This window comes from Camelina sativa, chromosome 15 (assembly GCF_030686135.1).
Source record: "Camelina sativa cultivar CO46 ecotype springtype chromosome 15, ASM3068613v1".
Lineage (NCBI taxonomy): Eukaryota > Viridiplantae > Streptophyta > Magnoliopsida > Brassicales > Brassicaceae > Camelina > Camelina sativa.
The window spans coordinates 26,165,971-26,191,244 of NC_141894.1; the positions used below are offsets into that span (position 1 = coordinate 26,165,971).

At 39.5% G+C, this 25,274-nt stretch overlaps 1 non-coding gene and 2 pseudogenes across 2 annotated transcripts; all 3 read left to right on the plus strand.

The window, feature by feature from the left end:
* The first annotated feature begins 3,729 nt into the window (after positions 1-3,729).
* On the plus strand, positions 3,730-4,482 carry LOC104748727 (F-box protein At2g15640 pseudogene; annotated as a pseudogene).
* An 8,092-nt stretch (positions 4,483-12,574) lies between these two features.
* On the plus strand, positions 12,575-12,681 carry LOC147927127 (small nucleolar RNA R71). The gene has a single exon (XR_015583135.1). It is a non-coding gene; the product is annotated as a small nucleolar RNA R71 (small nucleolar RNA).
* Positions 12,682-22,406: 9,725 nt separating this feature from the next.
* LOC104748728 (F-box protein At2g15640 pseudogene) lies at positions 22,407-24,309 on the plus strand (annotated as a pseudogene). Its single transcript, XR_015581803.1, has one exon. The product of XR_015581803.1 is annotated as an F-box protein At2g15640 pseudogene (transcript).
* Positions 24,310-25,274: the final 965 nt, after the last annotated feature.

A 25,274-nucleotide genomic window follows, 5' to 3' on the forward strand; every position in this document is an offset into this window, starting at 1 on the left:
TCTTTCTCCTCTGTTCATCTTCTCCTCTATTTCTTCTTTACCACGTTTTCTCACCATGGCTGCTTCTCAAAATGACATCATTGACATCTCGGCTTCCTCTCAACTCCACAATGTCAATATGTTGAATGTGACTAAACTCACGGCCTCCAACTTTTTGATGTGGGATCGTCAAGTTCGTGCCCTGTTAGCTGGTTATGGGCTTGCAAGCTATCTTGATAGCACCGTCGCTCCACCGGATCCCACCATTCAAGTCAATGACGTCTCTAAAGAGAATCCAAAATATGTTCTTTGGCAGTGCCAAGATCAGCTTCTCTACTCTAGTCTCTTGGGTGCCATCTCCATTGATGTTCAGCCGATCTTATCCAAAGCCGACACCTCTGCTCAGATTTGGCAGATCCTCTCCTCTACGTATGCTAAACCAAGCTGGGGCCACATCAAACAAATCCGAGAACAAATCAAGCAATGGAAGAAAGGCACCAGAACTGTCGATGCATACGTTCAAGGCTTCACTACGAGATTCGATCAACTTGCCTTGCTTGGGAAACCTTATGAGCATGAAGAACAGATTGACTACATTCTCAGCGGGCTTCCTGAGGATTATAAGCCGGTTATTGACCAGATCGATGGTCGCGACACTCCACCCTCTTTAACAGAGCTTCACGAGAAACTCATTAACTTTGAGTTGAAGCCCCAAATGCAAGTCTCTATTTCATCCTCGATACCGGTGACTGCAAATGCTGCTTTTCATAAGTCCTCTGGCAACCACAACTCTTCCCGCAACCAACACCGTTTCACTCCACGGGGACATTCCAATCACTCTCAAGGACGTGGATCTCAAGGTCGGGGCTATCAAGGTCGTTGTCAACTCTGTGGGGTGTATGGCCACAGTGCGCGACGATGCTCCCAGTTATCCTCCGGCGGAAACTATCAACCCTCAGGTGGAAATTATCAGTCCTCGTCCTCTCACCCCATGCAGTGGCAGCCTCGTTCGAACGTTGCGACCATTCCACCGTACAATCCTGCGAACTGGGTGATGGACTCAGGTGCTACCCATCACTTAACTTCTGATCTGTCTAACCTATCACTCCATCAACCGTATACGGGTGGAGAAGAGGTGCAGATTGCTGATGGTTCTGGTCTCCAAATCACACATACGGGTTCCGCCTTACTCCCTACACCACCTCGCTCTTTAGCTTTAAAAGATATCTTATATGTTCCGGATGTTTGCAAGAGTTTAATTTCGGTTTATCATTTGTGTAATGATAACCAAGTCTCGGTGGCATTCTTTCCTGCTTGTTTTCAGGTGAAGGATCTGCGCACGGGGGTCAAGTTACTCCAAGGTCGAACTAGAAACGAATTGTATGAGTGGCCGATGCACCGCAACTCCATTGCTGCCTTCTCGGCTACACCAAGCTCCACACCACTCATACAATTCCCTAGTTTGTCTCCGATTATGCCTCCACCTCCGTGCAATGTTCTTCACTCACCGACACCAACGACAGCTCCGCTGTCACCATCTCCAACACCACCGTCAACAACATCACCGCCATAATCATCATCATCATCATCATCATCATCATCATCATCATCTTCAACCCCACCACCGTCAACAACAGCTTCGCCATCACCACCTACAGCACCATTGTCACCATCGGTACCACAGTCTTCTTCGTCGGTTGATATTGCTCATGAGACACGCACCAAACATGTTCATGACATGTCCAACAATGAAGCCCAACTAAGCCCAACTCCACCATCTTCCTTCGATCACTCTCCACCTCAAACTCCCACCAGTCCAATATCCACAAGCCCAATATCAAGCCCATTATCACCTCAAACTCCTTCCACGCCTTCGACCTCAACTTCTTCTTCTCCGTCAACAACTACATCAACCACCGAAACCATTTCACAACCCATCAATCCTTCTCCACCTCCACCACCACAAAACAACCACCCTATGAAAACCAGATCCAAAAATAACATCACCAAACCAAAACAAAAGTTCAGTCTCACTGCTACCTCTCATCCGCTTATAATGCAATGGTGGAGGAAATAAATGCACAGATACGTGAACACACATGGGACTTGCAGCCTCCTCAACCTTCCCAGAATGTCATCACATGTAAGTGGATTTTCACCATCAAGTACAAGCCTACTGGTTCTGTTGACAGGTACAAGGCCAGATTGGTTGCTCGCGGGTTCCATCAACAATACGGTATCGATTACTCCGAAACGTTTAGTCCTGTCATCAAAACCACGACTATTCGCCTTGTTCTTGAGACCGCTGTACACAAAAATTGGGCAATTCAACAGGTCGACATCAACAACGCCTTCCTCCAAGGCACTTTGGACGATGAGGTATACGTCTCTCAGCCTCCAGGCTTTGTTGACAGTGATCGTCCCCATCATGTGTGTCGTCTGCGGAAAGCTTTATACGGCTTGAAGCAGGCTCCACGAGCGTGGTACTAGGAACTCAGGAAGTTTCTTGTTGACTCGGGGTTTAAGACCTCGTTGGCGGATAACTCTCTCTTTATATACAAGTATGGTACCTAATATCTCTATGTGCTAGTATATGTGGATGATATTATCCTTGCAGGCCCACCTTTATTAGTCCAAGCATTTCATGCATCCCTAGCTCGACGGTTTTCTCTCAAAGATCTCGGTCCACTAAGTTACTTCCTTGGAATTGAAGCAACCAGAACACCAACCGGTCTACACCTAATGCAACGCAAGTATATCACTGATCTCCTAATCAAGACGAACATGCTTGAGGCTCATCCTGTTCCCACACTGATGACTGCCTCTTCGCAACTCACAGTTCTCTCTGGTACACCTCTTGCGGATGTCACGAAGTACAGGATGATTGTGGGAAGCCTTCAATATTTAGCCTTCACATGCCCTGACATTGCTTTTCCGGTTAATCGTCTCTCACAATTCATGCACAAGCCGACAAATGAGCATTGGCAAGCCGCGAAGAGAGTTCTCCGTTATCTTGCTGGGACACGAGACCTTGGCATCTTCTTACGTCGTGATGCTCCTCTCACCGTTCATGCCTTCTCCGATGCTGATTGGGGTCGCGACAAGGCCTATTATGTCTCCACCAATGCGTATCTCGTCTATTTTGGTGGCAGTCCAATCTCGTGGTCTTCAAAGAAACAGAGAAGTGTCTCACGATCCTCTACTGAAGCAGAGTATAGGGCTGTCGCAAACACCGCATCAGAGTTACAATGGATTTGCTCATTATTGACTGAAATGGGAATCACATTGCCTACTCCTCCCGTTATATATTGTGACAATATGGGAGCTACATACCTCTGCGACAATCCTATCTTTCACTCAAAAATGAAACATGTTGCTATTGATTATCACTTTGTAAGGGAGAACATTCAATCCGGTACGTTACGTGTTGCTCACATCTCCGGTGACGATCAACTTGCGGATGCTCTTACGAAACCTCTCCCTCCTGCTCGTTTTGTTGATCTCAACTACAAGATTGGAGTCAAGAAACTGCCTCCATCTTGAGGGGGCGTATAGAAGAGAGATATGACTGAGGGACTATTGTGTAATTAGTTATTACTGAACCCTAATGTTTAACACTATATATATTGTACATGTTTCATATCAATAAGATAAGCACTCCTTATAGTATTACCTTTTCTGAATCGTTACCGAAAGACGTATAATTTTTTCATGTTTGAACCGATCGATAAGCAATTCAAGGTATTGTTCATGGTTTATTCTGGTTGTGATCGTAATCATAAGATTCTTACAGTAGGAACCGGACATATGAAGTGGAGAACGATAAAATGTTCCTTGGAACATGAAATCGCGAGTGAAGGCATATGCATCAATGGGGTTTTGTTTTACTTGGGTGAGACGTTCTCTCGGCATAATGATGATCACGTTTTAAAGTCTGATTATGTGATAGTTTGCTTTGACATTAGGTCTGAAAAATTCACCTTTTTGGACACAGAAAGGTTTTGTAGATTGATAAACTATAAGGGCAAATTAGCGGTGATTTATTTCGAAGATGATGTCAACATTCTTTCGTTTCTTTATAGGAAGAGATATCATGTCGAGGCTGATGCCATTAATAAGTTGCATGTGTGGGTTCTAGAGGATGTTGAGAAACAGGAATGGTCTAAATATGCTTATACTTGGACCGACGATAAATTTTTCCGTCGTCGACACGTTAAGGTTGCTGGAGTGACTGCTTGGGGTGAAATTGTTTTTTCGATGGACAAGTATACACCTAAAGAACCATTTTATGTTTTCTACTTCAATCCCGAAAGGAACACTCTCCAACGTGTTGAAATCCAAGGTTTTGGTGAAGCGTGTTGTAGCGTTTACACATTCGTAGACCATGTAGAAGATCTTAATGTTAACGATTTAGAACTACTCAAGTCAGTCAATGCTCCATCCGTGAAGAGAGAAGAATCAGAATTTGATTCAGATTACACAGAATCAGAATCAGACTACTGACTGACTGAGAAGGGACAAGGAGAAGAAGCAATGGGCATGTCACTTTCTGCTCTTATCTATGCGTTTTGGTTTACATTTTAGATTATTATAATAAAGTAAGTCCGGTCATCCCTATCTTCTTTTTTTTGAAGCTCATATAATTTTTTGGTCGCACTCAAAACTATTAAAATGTTGTTGAAATCCAAGGTTTTGGTTTCGGTTTCAATTTTGTTGATGCTGAATCAAGTTCGAAGAGGAATATATGCCCACTAGTTAATTATCACTATAGAGAGGATTCTTGTACGAGAGAAAGAAAAAAAAAATTATAGTTTCAGTAACATATTGCTCAGTCAATTAGTTTAGAGACGACATTGTCAACCCTACAGTATTCAGTCTCAGCACTAGAATGTGAGATGCCTCTTAAAAAAAATATGATATTCAATCATATAATGAAACCACAATCTCCTAAAGCAATGACGCAAGTAGTGCAGCATAAACAATCCATGAATCAAAGTGATGTTAGTGTAAAACGTCGCAAAATCATCTGTCTCTAAATTTTCACTATTAATACAACCACGAATCAAAGTATTGTAAGAAAAAAAAAATCCGGAACCAACCCAGTTACCCAATATTTATGATCCTTATAACTTCTTCAACTTCCCTTCCTTGCACAATACATCGAACACTCTTTGAGATTTGTTGAGAATCGCAGTCCATATATGCCCATATGAAGCAAACAAATACAACAATATTCAATTCTGATAACAAACTTAGAAAGCTCATCAATTGACAGCAATATCTCACCAGAAAATTAAAAAGAATGGTATTTTTAGTCTCCAATCGATCATGAGAAAGCACCAATTCATCAAATAAAATTCTCTAATTGAGTTTTTAGGCCATCTCAATTGCACATTTTCTTAGAGGGTCTTTAATAAAATAAGACACAACAGTGTTTCTAATCTGGGAGACACTTGACCTGACAAAATGTCATTTTTTTTAAATATATTAGCGCGGGAGTTAGATTATGATGTATTTTAAGTTTTTTTGGTATATTATTTTTTGGTTATATAAATTTCTCTTTGCGTCTGGTTTTGTAGTTCATTGGTTTTCTTTCGTTGTTATTTACTTTTTTTTTTACTTTTTGGTTTTTGCATTAAGTATAATCTAGTGAACTGTTTCTTTTTAATTTTTTTATATCATGATGTGTTTTTTTTTAATGAGAAGTGAAGATTGTATAGTAAAAGTTAATGTGTGACTGTAGTCGTAAGTCGTGCTTAATTCAAATTATTCGTCATGTTGTGGTTCGATTGTTTATTGCATTTTTCTATATGTGGTTGTAGTTCCTCGTTTGGTTATTTTTGATAGGTATTTAATAAATTGTGGGAGTATTTTTTATGAATGCTTTTGTGATTGTAGTAAATAGGCAGTGCATCTTACTTTTTTAAAAATAAATTATCAATTACTTATATTTCTGTCTTTATTGAGTTTATTTTGTGTTACATCCATTGGGCTCATTTTCCTTCTAAGCCTTAAATTATGGTGGTATGTTGGGTCATTAGTGGGATTTTATTGAGTTGGTAATGAATTTGTTCTGTTTGAAAGTAGCATGTGTCTTCTAACTGGGTGTCTTCTTCTTTTCTGTAGGTGTCCTCGTGAACGGATAGCAGATAATCAATCTTTCGATCTACGGGACTTGAAACTCTTTCTTTGATGCTCCTAATCCTTTTTCATTCATGCATTTATCGATGCAGATTTCTTCTACTTTTTTGGTGTCTTTGGGTGATTTTGTCCTCGCCTCGCATCCCTAGGGGGTAATTGGTTCTCTCCTGTTGATTTCGTTCAACGTAAGTGTTAATTGGAGTGCTTTTTTTTTTAATGTGTTGATACTAGGATTTTTGTGTCTCCTAGCAGGTTCATTTAACCTTATGTGTTGTAGTACTTAAGATGTCAATCCAAATGGGATGTTGCTACCAATCAAGATGCAATCAAGCAATCACAAGTCAAGTCAATTCAAAAAGAGTGTTTGTCTAACAATCCTAGAATGATCAGAATGCAAAACGGAAATGAGCTACAAAACTTGAAATGAAAATGTATGACAAGAAGTAAGCATGAGTAAAAACGAAATCGAGTCTAAACAAGAATTAAATAGCAAGATGAAAAACAATCTCAGGAATGTAATATCAATCAAAAGATAGAAGTCCTAAGGATGGCAGTAATTGATGTCGGTGGAGTATCCTAGTCTATAGAGTGTTTAACATGCCACAAGCAAACTATCCCTAAACAATGAACATCACAACTTAGCTAATACAATCTCTTGACAGAAGCTACTCAGACTCAACCACTTCCAAACCTAGCTCTCGCTAGAGAAACATGATCAAGCATGGCATGCAAAACAAGTTCATTCACGTAAACAAACACCCTAGACAACTAATCTCTTAGGCTAGGAATGTAAGTCTCTGGTACTAGTTGGTCAGACATTTCATCAAACACCTTCTGGGCGTGGAAATGTGTAAGACCTAGTTCCAAATGATCAGAGAGAAACTAGTATTTCTAACTCTAGTCCAGAAGGGATTCATACAAATCAAAGCTTAAACACCCTACATCCTAAGATCATCCACCTAATCTATCTCATCCTCAAGAAGCCTAACAGTACTCGGATCTAGAAATCATCATCAATGATACAAACTCAGAAAACATTGAATCAAGCATTGTAAGATAGATAAAAATGAGATGAACAACTTGTAAAAGAAATCCAATGCAAATACTCAATAAACTCCAAGATGTCGGATTACAAAGTCTGAGAACGTATTTGGTGGCTAGGTAAAACCTTAAGGAATAGAACAAAACGAGAATAAAGGATGTCTTAGACAAAGCCTTAACAAAATGTATTTATGGTAAAAACATGTGAATCCCTAAAACTTAAAACGACAAGATGGAGCGTCGGTTCGGGAATCTCCTGAAGCGTGTAAGATGGAGCGCCTTCCTGACATGCGCGATTTAGTCGGTGTGCAACCAGTGACTCGATTGGCGACTCGAGAATGGCTTGACTGATGTGTTCCCGACTGGTGACTTGAGAATGGCTTGAGTGATGTGTTCCCGACTGGTGATTTGGGAATGGCTCGATTGGTGTGAGTGAAATTGGCTCGAGCGTTGTCGGCTCGAAGGAGGTGCGGGGAGGTTGGCTCGAGCTGGGTGTATACGCATCCAATAAAATGATGATAACTCTTGAACCAAACCTCCGATTGGCTTGAAATAAACGGTATTGGAAAGATGACTCAATTCTCTACAACTTTGATAAAGATGTCAAAAGCTGAATCCCTCGACTGGTGGCTCGAGTGATGGCCCGAGTGGTGGCTCGAGTGGTGGCTCGAGCGTGGATGTTGGAGCGTGGTTCGAGCGTTGATGACATCCATTCCAGGCATGATGGATCGAGTGGGATGCAGGTGCTTCTTCCTGGGAGCGCGTCCAAGTCGGATGTCGGTCGAGTCAATTTCTTAACTTAATTGAAACGATTTTGATCTTTAATCTACAAATGCAATCCTATCAATCACTCCCTTTAACATTCATTAACAGAGAACGGTGAATCAAGCTAAGCAATGTCATTGAACTCATTTGGCTAGGGTAAAAGGTCAACACAAAGATGGTCTCCTTCTCAAGTGGTTTTATCAATACAGAACAAGGTTCTCTTACGAAAAAGAGTTGAGCTTAAGAGAAGGCTAAAGGTTGAAACCAACTGATACATACAAGAGCAGCGCCCTGTCTACCCAAAGGTCCCTAGGAAAACTCAGTCCTAACATTCTAACCCAGAAGTTGGTCCTATCTCTACCCTTCATCAGAATCATCATCTCAAACTCTTTACACTTAGTCTTAGGAGGAGTTCACTTCTTTTCATTCTAGCGGATTGAGAAATTTTTATTATCACTATGGTTCTTTTTCTTTTCTTCTAAGGACTCTAGACATCTTAAGGATTTTTACTTTCTTTTCTTTGTCTAAACTTTTTATTTTATGCCCAGAACCAATAAATCTTTTTACTTTGCTCAGTCCAAATCCTTTACTAGACTTGTAAACTTTGAAAACACATCCCCCTCCTAAAGACTTTCTACCCTTTACTTTCTTTTTGCTTTTCACTTTTCTGCACAAATCCATACCCAATACCCAAAATCAAGTTCTCACCTAGTCCTACTAGTCCGGATAACGCGAACTAGAACTACACAGGATCCTACTCTTGTCAGTTAAAACCTAACACTTTCTAACAAGCTCAACTTGGAAAAGGCCTGACACTCAAGAATTCAATTGGCTTGAAAGAAAGGTTTGTTAAGGGTGCGGGGAACTGTTCCAAAGATGGGAATCAGCTCCTTGGATTAACAAGGATGGTAAAAAGGAGAAAAATAATCCAAGTATGTATATGGTATCCATGAGTTCAACTTCAATGCATAATAGGATAATTGCAAGTCAGGATTAGGTTCAGGTAGATAGGGAATGATGTCAATTCAAAACATGCTTCAATCTTACATTTTCAAGTTCAATCAACATGCATCAAAGAACTAATGACAAGGGCCTTGATCCTATCCTATTGAATTCAATATGCTAACAAGGTTACAATCATCATCAACCCCTATGTGAAATGCATCAACCCTATATGAATAACACAAGACTCAATCCTAATATGCAATACATGAACACTCTGTTTTTGTGGAAATTTTCGATTTTTTCAGTTTTTTTTTGGTTTTTCTATGCAAATAGATGGATGCAAACTCAAACATGATATGATGCAAAATTTTGAAATAAGAATCACAAAACACAACATTAGATACATCATCTCAAACCCTCTCCCAAACTTAAATTACACAGCCTCCTGTGTAAGAAAAATTTGCAAAAGGATTTGAGAATCACAATAAAAACAATGAATGAATGCATGAAATGGTATATACAAAGGAAATGTAGGAGTACCTCAGTAGTAGAAGAAGGAGTCCGTGCTCGCCCAAGGAGGAGCGTGAAACTGACTCTGTTCTTCGCCTTGTTCGGGATCCGCGAGAGTGACCTCAGCTGGTTGGTCGACTTGCTGCTCAACTGCTTGCGTGTTCTGATACATGTTCGGCTGCTCGTCACACTGCATGTCATCGACTCTGGACTGACCATGGTCCGATACCAACATAACAACTTCCGTAAGCTGATAATCATCTTGATGTTTGATCTGGTTCTCAACCCCGTGCATGTCCTGATAAGCACCCTGAGCATCATCTCGCTGCTGAACCTCAACCTCATGCTCATCTCGAGCTGCAGAACGACGCGCTGACCGATGACTTGAGGAGGCTCTGGAATCTCGCGAACCTCGTCTCCTTCTCTCCCTGGACTCATGAGACGAGTGGTGTTGGTAAGATGGTGATGAGTCGCGTGCGTCGAGTGGAAGCTGTTCGAGTTGAGAGGGCTCAACCCGAGGTGAATGTTACAGTGCCAGTTGAGCGGAGTGGTGGTCGCTTGGGCGAGACAGATCTGTTGGTCGAGTGGAACCGGATTGGAGACGGCGGCTTGAGTGAGGCAGTCAGGAAGGTCGGCTTGATTCGTTGGTTTGGAACGGCAAGAACAGCGGCTCGAGTGAGGCAGTCGGGAAGGTCGGTTCGATTCGTCAGTTCGAGTCGAGTTCCGCACGTGTTGAGCTTCCTTGTTGATTGGGTCTTTTGATTGCTACTTTCACTTTTCCTTTTGTATTGCTCATACTCCCTTCTGTAGATTCCTGAACACCAGAAAACTAAAAACAAAAATCAAAAACATAAGGATCCTAAAAAAAATATTTACAATGATACCTTTGGGACTTCCTCCCAAGTGAGCTTTTTTAAAGTCTCTGAGCTTGACTTTGCATACTCCTTATGCTTTGGGAGGGTCATAGAGAGGTTTTGTAGACCCCTCTAGAATGTCTTGTCTAGCCATATACTCTTTAACATTCTGCCCAGGTTCAATAAGAAAATATCTTCTCTTCTTCATTATCCCCAACCTCTGCCTTGCTTTTCTTGGAGAAGAAATTTTAACGTTTCCCTGAAGCTGCATGATTTTCCCTCTCATCTCCTTCAACATGGCTTTTAACTCCGTCATTGTATCCCTTAGAATCTTGGTTGTTTGGAGTTCAGACAAACTATCAAGTGTGAGAGGACTTGTCTCTTGCGGTTGGTGATTAGGAAGCAGGTCTCGACGCTTAGGGAAGGTAACGACTGCACTCGAGTTGGAGAATGGTCGAGTGACACTTTGAGTTTTCTCTTTGGTTACCAAAACCTCTGTTTCTGCCTCATTCACACCCTCAAAGATGTCAACCCAGCTTTCTAATCTTTTTCTTCAATCACGAAGGCCTGTCCATCAATAGTTGGTTTCTTCTTAGAATCCTAGATATCAAACTTCTACCCAGATTGAGATCAATCATCCCCTTCTTGACATCAATGACTGCTCCAGTTGTAGCTAAGAAAGGTCTTCCCAGGATTAGTGGATCTTTAGGCTCTTTATCCATTCCTAGCACCACAAAGTCAATAGGAATCTCAGCTTTTCCAGTTTTGATGGGCATGTTCTCTAGTAGACCATGAGGCAGTCTAGTAGTCCTATCAGCCAATATTAAGCGGAGGTTGCATGACTTGTATTTGTTGAATCCTAGCCTCTGAGCTACAGAGAGTGGCATGAGGCTGACTGAAGCACCAAGGTCACATAGGCACTTTTTGAAGTCCAATGGACCTAGAGAACAAGGAAAAGTGAAAGACCCAGGGTCCTCTAGCTTCTTTGGGATAATCATCTTCTGAATAACAGTCTTGCATTCATGAATAACCCACCTATGACATGTACTACCCTCTCATCTTCCAGAGCCTTAGCTTGAGCTCCTTTAGCTATCTCCTCCTTCTCTTTGGTCTTTTCTGTTACCAAATCAGTTAAAAACTTTTGATATTGAGGCACAAGTGCAAATGCATCAAGCAAAGGCATCCTAAGTTCAATCTCCTTGACTTGTTTTTCGAACAGAGCCTTATACTTCTCAGTAAGCTGCTTCTTAAACCTCACTGGAAATGGTAGAGGTGGCTTGTATGGTGGAGGAATGAATCTCACAGGTTTATCCTTGGGAGCAGCGGGTTCTTTAGTATCTTCAGGATCAGATTACTTGGCTGAATTAATTAGATCCTTTAGCACCTCGACGGGATCCTTTATCTGAACTTCATCTTGAAGAAAATCCTTCCCATCTAAACTCTCATTGTCCTCAGTGAGCTGTACATCTACAGCTTGGGTGGTGATTGAATGGATAGTAGCATAGTCCTTAGGGTTTTGAACTGCTTTTCCAGGTAGTTGGTCAGGTGTTGGGGTAGAAGCAGTCTTGCCTTCCATATACCTCAGCTTCGAGTTCAGAGCTTCAAATTTGACATTCAGATCATTGTAAGAAAATTCCATCCGCTGACTGAGTTCAGCAAACTTCTTAGCAGTATCCAGAGAACCACTAGCTTGACCCTGAAGAAGTTGTTGCATCATGTGCTTCATTTCTTGGTCAGGAGCTTGAGTAGGCTGAACTTGGTGGGATGGAAGTCCTGGTGGGGGTCCGGAGGGAGCCTGATAACCCTGCTGGAACTGTTGTTTAGGCATGAATCCCTTATTGTAAAGCACAAAAGGTTTATGTTGACCTTGTTGTTGTTGTTGAGGAGGGTACACATGATCTTGTGGATTAGCAACGTTGTTACTTTGGTAAGACAAATTGGGGTTTGCCGGGTAATGGTTGTAACCTTTTTTGTATCCACCTTGATTCTGGACATAGTTGATCTCCTCAGACTGCTCAACCTCCCCATTTGGAACTTGGAAAGGGTCATCCTCAGATACGAAGTGGACGCTCCTCTGCTGGCTTAGCAAGATACAGTCGAGCTTCTCATTGACATTCTTGAGATCCTTCTTGTATTTCTCCTTAGACCCAGCGTCGCCTCTAACTGTGCGGTCGTAGTCCTCATTGTAATTGCCGTCTGACTAGGCGAGATTTTCAACCAGTTGCCAACATTCATCTACGTCCTTGTTCAGGAAGTTGCCATTAGAAGCAGTGTCAAGCAGCATGTGTATCTTTGGAAGGACACCACGGTAGAGGGTGCCCAGTAGTGACTCGTTGCTGAATCCATGGTGTGGGCACTGGCTATGGTAACCCTTGAAACGCTTCCAGGCTTCACAGAATGATTCTGAGTTCTTTTGAGTGAAGCTTGATATGTCATTCCTGAGACGTGCTGTTCTGGCGTTGGAGAAAAACTTAGCCAAGAAGGCTTTCTTGCAGTCGTCCCAAGTGGTGATGGTCCCCTTGGGAATTTTATTCTCCCATTGATGAGCTTTATCTCCCAGGGAGAATGGGAAGAAGCACAACTTGTAACCATCCTCACTCACGCCGTTGATATTGGTGAGACTGCACAGACGGTCGAACTCATCCAAGTGGTCGAGTGGATCCTCCATAGGCAACCCGTGAAACTTGTTCCCTTGGATCATGGTGATCAGACCACTTTTGATTTCGAAATTGTTGTTCTACACGGCGGGAGGGACGATTCCAGCATGTTGAGTATGAGTATTCGGTGCATCCCCAACACTAATGTTTCGCGGTCTCATATTTGGTCCATTCGATTATTCCATAGTGACTGGTGCGGGATGATCAGTGAGTTGACGAGCTTGTCGTGGTCTTTGTAACCGATTGATGTCGTCGATAGCAGGAAGGAGGTTCTGATGTCCTCTTGAAATGCAAAAGCAACAAGCAGACAACCAAAACAAGTCAGTACTCAGAATGATAAGTGTAATAGAACTTAATCTTGCAAAACTTGAAATCTTAAATGTAGCAAAACGAATCCCAAATGGCAACGGTGCCAAATTGATACTAGGATTTTTGTGTCTCCTAGCAGGTTCAATTAGCCTTATGTGTTGTAGTACTTAAGGTGTCAATCCAAATGGGATGTTGCTACCAATCAAGATGCAATCAAGCAATCACAAGTCAAGCCAATTCAAAAAGAGTGTTTGTCTAACAATCCAAGAATGATCAGAATGCAAAACGGAAATGAGCTACAACACTAGAAACGAAAATGTATGACAAGAAGTAAGCGTGAGTAAAAACGAAATCGAGTCTAAACAAGAATTAAATAGCAAGATGAAAAACAATCTCAGGAATGTAATATCAATCAAAAGATAGAAGTCCTAAGGATGGGAGTAATTGATGTCGGTGGAGTATCCTAGTCTACAGAGTGTTTAACATGCCACAAGCAAACTATCCCTAAACAATGAACATCACAACTTAGCTAATCCAATCTCTTGACAGAAGCTACTCAGACTCAACCACTTCCAAACCTAGCTCTCGCTAGATAAACATGATCAAGCATGGCATTCAAAAAAATTTCATTCACATCAACAAACATCCTAGACAACTAATCTCTTAGGCTAGGAACGTAAGTCTATGGCACTAGTTGGTCAGACATTTCATCAAACACCTTCTGGGCGTGGAAATGTCTAAGACCTAGTTCCAATTGATCAGAGAGAAACTAGTATTTCTAACTCTAGTCCAGAAGGGATTCATACAAATCAAAGCTTAAACACCCTACATCCTAAGATCCTCCACCTAATCTATCCCATCCTCAAGAAGCCTAACACTACTTGGATCTAGAAATCATCATCAATGATACAAACTCAGAAAACATTGAATCAAGCATTGTAAGATAGATAAAAATGAGATGAACAATTTGTAAAAAAAATCCAATGCAAATACTCAATAAACTCCAAGATGTCGGATTACAAAATCTGAGAACGTATTTGGTGGCTAGGTAAAACCTTAAGGAATAGAACAAAACGAGACTAAAGGATGTCTTGGACAAAGACTTAACAAAATGTATTTATAGTAAAAACATATGAATCCCTAAAACTTAAAACGACAAGATGGAGCGTCGGTTCAGGAATCTCCTGAAACGTGTAAGATGGAGAGCCTTCCTGACATGCGCGATTTGGTCGGTGTGCAACCAGTGGCTCGATTGGCGACTCGAGAATGGCTCGAGTGACGTGTTCCCGACTGGTGACTTGAGAATGGCTCGAGTGATGTGTTCCCGGCTGGTGATTTGAGAATGGCTCGATTGGTGTGAGTGAAATTGGCTCGAGCGTGGTCGGCTCGAAGGAGGTGCGGGGAGGTTGGCTCGAGCTGGGTGTATACGCATCCACTAAAACGATGATAACTCGTGAACCACACCTCCGATTGGCTTGAAATAAACGGCAATAGAAAGATGACTCAATTCTCTACAATTTTGATGAAGATGTCAAAAGCTGAATCCTTCGACTGGTGGCTCGAGTGATGGCTCGAATGGTGGCTCGAGCGTGGATGTTAGAGCGTGATTCGAGCGTTGATGACATCCATTCCAGGCATGATGAATCGAGTGGGATGCTGGTGCTTCTTCCTGGGAGCGCGTCCAAGTCGGATGTCGGTCGAGTCACATGACGTCCATTTTGGGCATGCTTGGTTGAGCCGCATGTCTTAACCTCTATTTAGATCCAACAGTCTGGACATCTCCTAAACACCTGAAATAACTCCAATATGCAAGATGTATGCAAGACCAATGCAAAGACTACCTAGATATACATATTATGCAAACAAGACTGAAAACAATTGCAAAACAATGAGTTAAGAGAACAAAATGAATAACAAATGCATGATGAAAGAGTGTAAAATATATACATATCATGTGTTGTGTTCCTTTGATTTCCTAATTAATTAATCTATTGTTTTTGATCTTAGTTGCAAGTTTAGTTTCGTTTGGCCCATGAGTGAGTGTTTGGATTGGATGTGAATTGGGTTTTTGTTCAATTTAATTTTCCTTGTTTATGTTGCTCTTATTTTATACTCACTCTGTTTCAGAATATAAGATGTTTTGAGTGAAAGCAAGCAGATTAAGAAATAACCACTTTAAAAAAGTTCAACCAATCATAAACAAGATTGCATAAAATAAATAATAAAAAAAATATAAAAATAATCTAAAAATTACTTAAAAATTTGAAAACATCTTATATTATGAAACAAAGAAAAACCTCTAAAACATCATATATTATGAAACGGAGGGAGTATGTTCTGGGGTGGATTTTTTTCGGCGCGTTTAGAATTTCATACATATAAGTTCTACGGTGTCCTAAATGTGGAACTCTAATTTCAGCATTTGTTTGGTTTACTAACAGTGTGTGCATCTCTTACATTCTTTCTGTTTGGTGATGGATTGGTCAATGGCTGTCAAATTCTGTTAATTGAGTTTTTGTTTTGTTTCCTTGATCCTCTGTAATGGTTGATTGTCTTTTCCATGGTTTGATTGGTTTTTCCTTATGTTTTTTTATAGCCCAGCTTTTCTTAGCTGAGTTTTTCTTTGATGTTGTTGTCCCTGCCTAACATTATAATTTCTTAAAGGTAAAGAACTCTTTGCTTATATTTATCTCCATGTTGTTCGTAAACCTCTTTTTCAGATGGTTTGTGGGAAGTTTCTTGAATATATTATGATCTTGTATGTTCTTATTTTGTTGTGATGGTAAGGGGAGACTTAAATTTAATTTTTTCCATCTTTTGTTTTCTTTCCATACTTTCAGTTATGTTTCCCTGTTTCTCTTGTTTTAATTTATTTGGAGGTGTTAGTAATGTTTATGAAGAAGAAAAACAAATACTTTTATTTCAAATGTTGGAAATTATAAAAGCATGTTAACATTGGTAAACCTTATTCTCGTTACTTAAGCTAAAAGAAGAAGACAACTTGATCATTTGTTTGTAGTACTAGCAGTGTGTCCATCTATTTTCTATGTCATTGATGCTACACATGATGGTTGGTAGAACTTCTGCCAATATAGTGTAGTAGCATTGTATTTGTGGTACATTGACTATGTGTAATGACTTCTTGTCGTTATCTTTCTAGCATTGATCACCCTTTGCTTTGTTTTGTTTCCAGCATAGCTTATCCAGCTACAATTTTCCTTCCACTGTGTCATCCCTGCACAACTTCACAATTCCGTAAAGTTACATACCGTTGTCGTAACTACCTTCAAGACAGAGGTGGACTAATATCTTCCCCAAGGTTTGTGTCATTCCATTCCAATATGCTTTGCTGGAACATACTTGGCCCATGACATCAAATGTGAGACTAAAAACAGGCGTCAAGAGGAAACCATACGGCTTAAAGTACTAAATTGATAAGAATAACAACACCGGAAATTTATCTCTAATACAAAAGGAGAAGACGTAGGCCTTAAAACTAATGTAGGTTTGCATTTGAAACAACTGTATTTAAATGGCGGACAAAACACATGCAGACAAAGCATGAATCTTTTAAGGGAAATTCGCTTTCATTTTTTTGAATAGAAGACAACTTATCTGAGAGAGACTATGAAAGTTAAACTTTAGAGAGATAGACTAAATATTGAAAGCATGAAATATTGAAAGAGTGAAAAATATCGACAAACTTGGGAGATCTGTATTGGTGTTTGCAAGAGAGACCAACTGCTCATGAGTCCGAAACCTAAAAAACTCTTTCAGAATGAGACCGAAAGACTCGTGAACCTGATCAAAAGCAGTGGTAGGTGTGAAGCGTATTGAGAACGGGTAATTAGTGAGCTTATAACGGGAGTTGTTTCTTGTGACTTCAAAGTCGGACATAACATATAGTGCCCCATCACGCAGTGAATTCTCGAATTTTGAAAGGTGGGTAACATCGATCGACCCTTGCATGAAAGTACTCTAGAAAACAACTTTAAATTAGATATAGTTAAAAAGATCGAATAATTGAAGAGGGAAATTGAGATGGTTAGTACCTTCCCATCAATGAGTAGGAAGTCTACGCCCATGAGTTGGCCTCCTTTTTTGACGTTGCGGGCAGGCCAGTGACGAAGCATTCTTCCAACGATCTATTGGTAAAGAAAGCCAGCTTTGAGATGTGTGAATGAAACAACACAGGAATCCATGTTAGTCAGGAGAAAAGTAAGAGACAAAGTAAAATCTATGAAGCATTAAATTGGAGGAGATAACATTATATAGGACCGAAACTTACGACAATTGAAAAAAGAGTAATGGGTCTTGAATTAAAAGAGAAAGCATTGAACGGCATAAATTTCTGTTATACACGAAGCCGTTACTATGGAGATGGAAGACAGAGAAGGCAGTGTAAGGGTGTGGAGGAGTGGCAAACATTAATTTCAAATCTATGTGTTAGTTGAAACGAAATGAAAGAACGAAGAAGGGGAAGAAACAAAGTTAATGGGATAAAATTAATATTAAGTTTAATATGATTTTTATAGTTAAGACTTACACATGGCTAAAAAAGAGCACTGATGTAGATACTCTTAAAGCATCCTCATCGATTAAGTATTGCTCCATAAAAAATATTATTGGAAATTAATTTTATTATTTAACTAAATTTTGTATAATTAATAAGACTTCACCATTAAAATGGGAACAGCTGGCAAAAGAAGTATTTCAAAATCCCTCAAACGAGAGACATATCTATCTCTCTCTTCTTTTTCCATTTTTTTATTATTTTAATTGTGAGAAACGGTGTTAACCTCAATCGAGGTGCTCTTACAACCACTAACTAGATACATCACAATGATGGCTAGTTCATAACGAAGGTCAGTTTAGTTGACTAAATAGAATATAGATCTTGACGAGACTGAGAACAGTTATTGAAACAAGGGAAGGTGTGGATTTGTCGGCAAGGTGTTCCAAGAAAGGTCACTGAGAAAGATCTAACCGAGACGATCTAGATATCATGTGTGATGTGATCACGGGTTCGACCTTCTGACCAAGACGTCCGAGACGTCCCGGACGGCTCCGAGACGCATGACCGAGAAGCATCGGACATGGACAGAACGCCTATCTCGAACGCGGCCAAGGCACCGGCAACCCTCCCAGGAGCATCAACGTGACCAAGGGAGCTCCAGCAAGGCGACCAAACCAAGAATCAACTTGGAGGAGCAAAACTTTTCACCTCTTGAGTATTTCAAGGCCGAGCTTCAACCTACACACAAAAGACCCGAGGATAGCATCACCACTTAGGCACATTGAGCCGCGACCAGCTTTGGGAAGCTTGAATTGAGTGTCTCACCATCACGCCAGTGTGAAGGCATCCCTAAGCCATTAGAAGGAGCTTTACTCTTTTTCCTACTTTGGGTTTGTCCCAATGGGTTTACCAAAGAGGTTTTAACGAGGCAGCAAACTCTAGTGCATCTCCACTTCGATCCCACTTGGCTCATGACTTGGAAACACTTATTGACATGCTTAGGAGCCAAGGAAGTGAAGATCCTATCCACGTTCAGCCAATGACGTGGCCACCCTATCCCCTTCCCTTCTTTTCTTTTGAATTTCTTCTAGATCCCTCTATGACCCTTAGATTGGTCTTTGCTTTGCTTTATCTTTGCTTTTGCTTTTTGGCCATGTGTATGGTTTAGATCATGGCCACGTCTCTAGGGTTTTAGAGTCTCCTTATGTAAGCCTCACTATATAAAGGCATCAACCCTCATTGTAAAAATCAGACTTGAAGTATTGAATTAAATTTCACAAGAGAGAATCTTGTTCTTGTCTCACCTCTCTCCTTAGTCCAAGTCCGGGACTTGACTACTGAGAAACCCTAGCCAATCTCGAACCGGGTTCGACATCGACTAGTTGACCGTATCACGGGCCGAGCCATCTCCCGTGTGTCGTCGCATCAAACCACCTTCGCGTCCATCTCTACCGTATCACGTCCGGTTCCTACCGCTCATTGTACTTCCACTTCGACTCCACCTTCCTTATCGCATCACCAAGAATCCTTACCGCATCATCGAGGATTCTTACCGCCTCACCGAGAACCACTTCCGCGTTGCCGAGAGTCGTTTCCGCAGTTTACCTTCAAACTCCAGGAACCGATTTCCGCATCGTCCGTACCGCGACCGAGACTACTCGACCGAAGTCGAGACCAAAGGCCGGATCTCTCGATCCGCTCATTCGTTTCAGCTCATCTCTCGCTTCCACCGTTTGTTTCCTCACTGAATTCAAATCTCCGAGCCTTGTCCAAGGAAAGCCTCATCTAGTTTCCTCGGCCCGAGAGAGTTTCGTTCCGTTCGTCCGCAGCGACCGTCCGTCTGTACGACTCGGTAGACGACCGCGTCCGACGGTCACATCAATGTGATTTAATATGGCTCCAGAACCTACGGTTTAATTTAGAAAATTTTTTTCTCCCAAATCCCCAAAATTGAGAAAATATGTTTTTGACTGTAAAATTGCGAGAATTATGTTTTCCATCAAACCCACGAAACGTTATCCCATGATGTTTTTCGTCCAAATGCCCAAAATTGCAAAATTAAGTTTTTTACTAAAATCACAAAATTGCATAATAACAATTTTTGCCAAAACTGCAAAAAAAAAAAAAATAGCTTTAATAGAATGTTAGTGGAGCTAACTAATGCAATTGCAAACATTAATATGATTGTCGTGAAGCTGACTAAAGCAAATGCAAACATTAATATGATTTTAGTGGAGTTGACTAATGCAATTGCGACTGATAAATTAAAATTGTAATACCCCAGATGTTCTAACAGTTTTGCAATTGTAGTATTTGGTAATCGAATCTACAAAAACTCTAAACTTACAAAGCATATTGTATTGTGTTTTAGTTACACTAAACAAGATGGTTTGTACTAGAATAGCAATGCAAAAAGTAAATAAAAGCTTTGAAAGTTTTCATATGGATTAAAACGCTAGATTTAGAAAAATTCTCAGGAAATCACAGAAAAATTAAATTAATTAATTAAATAGGACTCAATCAATTATAACCATTTTGGAACTCTAAACACAATTGTAAAATAAATCAGTTCTCAATATAAATATTATCTAAATTTAAAACCAGAAATCTAAATCTTTTTGTAAAATCCAAGAATTAAACCAGTTTGAAATCAAGTTAAGTTTGATCACAAAATTACAAAATCAAATCTCTTTGTAAAAAAGTAATTTTGTTCACTAAAAGTTTTTACCATGAAATTAATCAGACTCTCGTATAAATCAATTATCTTAAGATCTTAACTTTAGGTGATCAATCCAGAATTAGCATTAAGAATAACCAAAGATGAAAAACAAGAAAGGTAATGAATCCAATCAAATCAATCAATCTAACAAACAATGAAAGCCATAGTGAGAATCCCTAAACTTAACAAGTGAATTGCTCAAACGTAATTGTAGAAACACAAAGCATAATCTGAATAAATTGCATAATAAGTCAAAAGAGTAATAAATGAGTTTGAAATCTTCTCTCTACAGATGAATTCAGACTTGTCTCTCCAAATCTCTCTAAATCTCTCTCTCAAAGGTGGCAGCAAAAATAAAGCATATGAGTTTTTTTTTCCGTTCAAAAAAGCATAAGAGTTTCTAAAACCCAAAAAGTGATTATATATGTCGAATACACGTCAGGAACCTATATTGCAAATAGAGAAAACTTTGAGCATTTTATTAGTCTTCAAAACTTGAGAAAATCGAGCCTTCCTTGTGTCGCGAAGGGTGTCGACTGACACCATCATCTGAGATCATTTCTCAGCTTTTTAACTTCAGCCTCAATGCTCAAGTGTCCTCCAAACCACTCCTAGATGCTCCATTATTCTCACATATATGCCAAACGGTACCTAGTCCTACAAAGACTCCAAAAGACCTTAAAAAGAAAATCAAAAGACATCAAAACATATTTATATCATTGTTAAAAACCATAAAAACCATGGTATATCAGCTACTCAGTTATTGAAAGAAAAATTAATATGATTTATGAACGCGCAATATTTAATGTTTATAAAAATTAGGTAAAGACAAAGTCATGTATGTAAACTATTTCATTTCTGGAAAACTATCGTGTAAACCATAAATTTTCGGAAAAAACATCATTTAAACAATGAACTAAAGCTTTCATAACAACTGCGTCATTTTGTCACTAGCAGAGAGTGGTTAACGACAGAGTAACGTCTATTAGATGTCCTGTTATCAGATTTAATATCATATCTATTTTGGCTTGGTGAATAAAATTTGGTATTTTAAAAGGATAAACAACAAAATTTGATATTTTGAATTTTCCGTAAGTAAAATTTATTATTTAAATAACGATTTTTTCAAAAGTGTATGGTTTAAATGACATTTTTCTTATTTCATTTTTTATCCAAGATATGTTTTTCATTATGATAATTTAATATATTAGTTTCCAAATTTATATGTATATTTTTCAGAAATATTAACATTTTATTTTTAGGATTTTTAATGTATTTTACAGCTTTAAAAAAATATAGTTTGTTTTTACACGTGTTAGAATATTATTGATACACGTAACGTTAGAATCAGCCCATCTCTTGCGGTCTAGGGCCTACTGTACTGGTATTGTTCTCAAAGCAGCCTCAATTTCTCTACCTTTACCGCTACCTTCAGGTTTTTTTCTGCATGTTTGAATAATTGAATCTCAAGTACACTTTATCATCAACTGAGCTTGATAGCTAGGCTTCAAGAGAACAATATTATCCAAATCATCAGCCAATGATGGAGTTTATTTCGCTGTTCCTTTACCTTAGATCCTTCCAAGTCTTTACCTTTTCTCGCTGAGAAAGAATTAGGATCTTGTAAGAGTGTAATGAACAATTCTTTGTTCGAACTTCGAATATCTAACGCCTCCATATAAACTAAAACTGCTTAGACCGCTCTATTCCCTTTTCCTTTGCCTTTGAACAAATTACGTGTTTCAGCAGGTTCATTCACACAAACTTAAAGGTTATACTCTCTCATTCTTCAGATCCATTTGTCTATCCTAATTACCACTCGTCTTCTCAATTTCACTCAAAGAAGAATACTTTTGCTTATCGAGGATATATGTAGCTAGTTTCCTCCTTAAGATTTTTGATCCTTCTTATCTCTCTCTCTAGTATTTTATTTACGGATGAAGAAACCAAAAGCTGGCGGCCCACTTGGACATTAAATTAGCCCATTTGCTAAGGTCTCTTGCTAAGTTCTCTCTCTACGTCGTCTCCTAATTTGGTGCTTTAGGTTTCTCTAGGTCTAAGTTTTTATCATCTCTTTTTCTTCGTTGGATCGGCAAATCATGAGTTCACAAAACCAAAACCAAAAAAAAATCATGAGTTCATCATCTCCCCTCTCGATTAACGATCTCATGATTCTCATCCCGAACGTTTTGTCGAGATTGCCTTCAAAGTCAGTGGCAAGGTTTCGTTGCGTGTCGAAGCGATGGGCATCAATGTTGAGTAGTCCATCTTTCAAGGAGTTGTTCTTGACCAGGTCCTTGGCTAAGCCACGCCTCTCATTCGCCATCGCAGAAAACGGCAACGAACCAGTAGAAGTTTGTGTGTGGAACTTCTTCTCGCTGCCTCAGCTTGAGTATCCATATGAGCAATCATCGTCGTCGACCTGTTGGAAGTTGATTAATTGGTTAATCCTGCAAAAGAAGAAACAAAGATAAAGGTGAGAGGATGAAGAGAACAGAGATGCTTAGCATCGAAGAAGAAGAAGAGAAGAGCTTTTGTGTCGTAAGGTGAAAGAGGAAAGAAGAAAAAGAAAGAGGCCATGGGCCATGTGTGTAGTAAAGGCCCATTAACCATTGTGGGTTAAATGTGTTTGCTATAGTAATTAGGTTAACAATAAACGTAAGTATATAAGTGTTGTGATCTTGTAATAGAACCTTATCCAAGATATTATCAATGTAGAAGGTTAAGCATAAACGCTTCTTGGATCCTTTCTCTCTACACCAACGAAAGTGAAACAAAGAGAGTGAAAGTGAGAAAGTGAGAGATCAAACCTTTGTGAGTAAAATAGAGGTCAAAGTAAGAATTCCAACATGACCCTTGTAGCAGCCGCCGAATTTTATGTGAGATTATCTCCAGGCAAAGTACGGATCAATCATTTTACTAACCTAAAATATTTTTCATGTGGCTACGCCTCTGGCTTGCTCTATATGTATGGTGATCGATACCAAGCTAGACCTCTTATATGTAACCCCATCACGGGACGGTATGCGATTTTACCTTATCAGTATACTTACCGAAAGGCTTATAGCTTTTTCGGGTTTGACCCGATTGAAAAGCAATACAAGGCATTGTCCATGGCTTATGAGGGTGGTCCTGGCCGTAATAAAATTCTTACACTTGAAGATGGAGATCTGACGTGGAGAAGGATCAAATGTCCCATACGACATGATATTAAGAGTGATGGGGTATGCATCAACGGGGTTTTGTATTACTTGGGTAATACGTCAGATTACGTGATAGTTTGCTTTGATGTTAGGTCTGAAAAATTCACCTTTATTGATGTAGAAAGGTTTTGTCGATTGATAAACTATAAGGGCAAATTAGCTGTGATTTTTTGGGAGGATGATGAAGACATTTATGAGAAGTATCATTTGGATTCGGATGTCTACATTCATATGGAGAATCGTCCTCTCCACGCTGATCCCACTAATGAGTTACGCGTGTGGGTTTTAGAGGATGTTGAGAAACAAGAATGGTCGAAATATGAGTACACTTGGACCGATGATAGATTTTTCCGTCGTCACGTTTCCGTCGTTGGAGCGACTGCTTCGGGTGATATAGTGTTTTCGATGCGCAAGTATAAATCTAACCAACCGTTTTATGTTTTCTACTTCAATCCCGAAAAGAAGACACTCCAACGTGTTGAAATCCAAGGTTTTGGTGAAACTTTTAAGAAATGTTTTAGCGTTCGCACTTTTGTGAACCACGCAGAGGATCTTGAGGCTAATGATTTAAAACTACTCAAGTCAGTCCATCCTCCATTGGAGAACGCAGGATATGTAGAACCATCAGATTCAGATTCAGACTAAGAAGTGCGAAGGGACAAGGAGAAGAAGATAGGGATGATCAGTTGAGTTAGGTGAAAGCAATCAACATGTTATTTTGTGCTCTTATCTCTATATATGCGTTTGTTTTTTTTTTTATTGTCAACCTTTTTTTTTTTGACTAATATTGTCAACCTTGTTTATCTATTCGTTTATCCTCTTTTTGATATGTACCTTTTTATTTTCACTATTTTAATAAATAAAGTTTTATTTCAAGGCTTGGAGATTCATTCTACGTACGTTTACATACTTGAAGCTTTGGTTGTTGTATTGTCTTTTGTTCATTCGTTTTTCTCTTAGTTGTGTTGTCTACTTTACTTCTAATCTTTGATTCTTCCAGATGAGATTAGTAGTCTGTTCCTTTTTAAATGTCTTGTCTGGTCTCAAATATTTGATGTAATCTGTAAAAAGTTCTACCAATTCCTGGTTTATATTAGTCTCAGTCTTTGGTTCTTCATGTTCTTAAATTATGCATAATTTCTTTGTAACTTCGTTTTTTTTGTTAGGTTGAAACATTTGGTTCTCTGTATCAATGGGTCTCGTCTTAGAGGTGAAAAATCTTGTATGCTGTCTACTTTGGTTTTCTGTTTTTGGGGTCTCAAAAACATGGTTTTGTTGCTTCTCTGTTCTTTCTCTGTCTGAATGCGAGGATCTATGCTTTATTTTTCAACTTTGTTTCCTGTGTAGATAAGGATCTGTCCTCTGTTCTTTTTTTAATTCATTATCTTGTTGGATTTGTCATTTGGCTGTGATCATATCAAAAAATAAAGTATGGTAGGAATGGAATTTAGTATCCAGCTTTTGATACCAAGCAAATTGATTTCTCTAACATTAAACTAACATCAAAACAAGTAGGGGATGAGTTGGACGGACACAATTTTGTATAGCAACAAAACAATTATGGTATTAGATTCTTTCATCTTGTTATAAAAGAATGGTCTTTGCCTCGCCTTGTTACTTGTTAATCTTATCCTC